We start from the raw sequence: 374 nt of genomic DNA, 5'->3' as shown, positions 1-374 counted from the left end.
TACGCAGGCCTCTCACTGTTGTGGCCTCTCCCGTTGCGGAGCACAGGCTCCAGACGCGCAGGCCCAGCAGCCATGGCTCACGGGCCCAGCCGCTCTGCGACATGTGGGATCTTCCCGGACCGTGGCACGACCCGTGTCCCCTGCATTGGCAGGCGGACTCTCAACCACTGCGCCACCGGGGAAGCCCTGCATGTTTTTATAAATGAAGTTTTAGTGGAACACAGCCCCTCTCACTAGTTTACATATTGTCTGTGACTGCTTTTCTATTGCAAAGCTAGAGTTGCATAGTTGGGACAGAGACTGTCTGGCTTGCAAAGCCAAAAATATTTATTATCTAACCTTTCACAGGATAGGTGTGCTGGCCCTTGCTCTAG

The sequence above is a fragment of the Lipotes vexillifer genome, unplaced genomic scaffold, assembly GCF_000442215.2.
Source record: "Lipotes vexillifer unplaced genomic scaffold, Lipotes_vexillifer_v1.1 scaffold417, whole genome shotgun sequence".
Classification (NCBI taxonomy): domain Eukaryota; kingdom Metazoa; phylum Chordata; class Mammalia; order Artiodactyla; family Lipotidae; genus Lipotes; species Lipotes vexillifer.
This window is presented reverse-complemented; position numbering follows the sequence as displayed.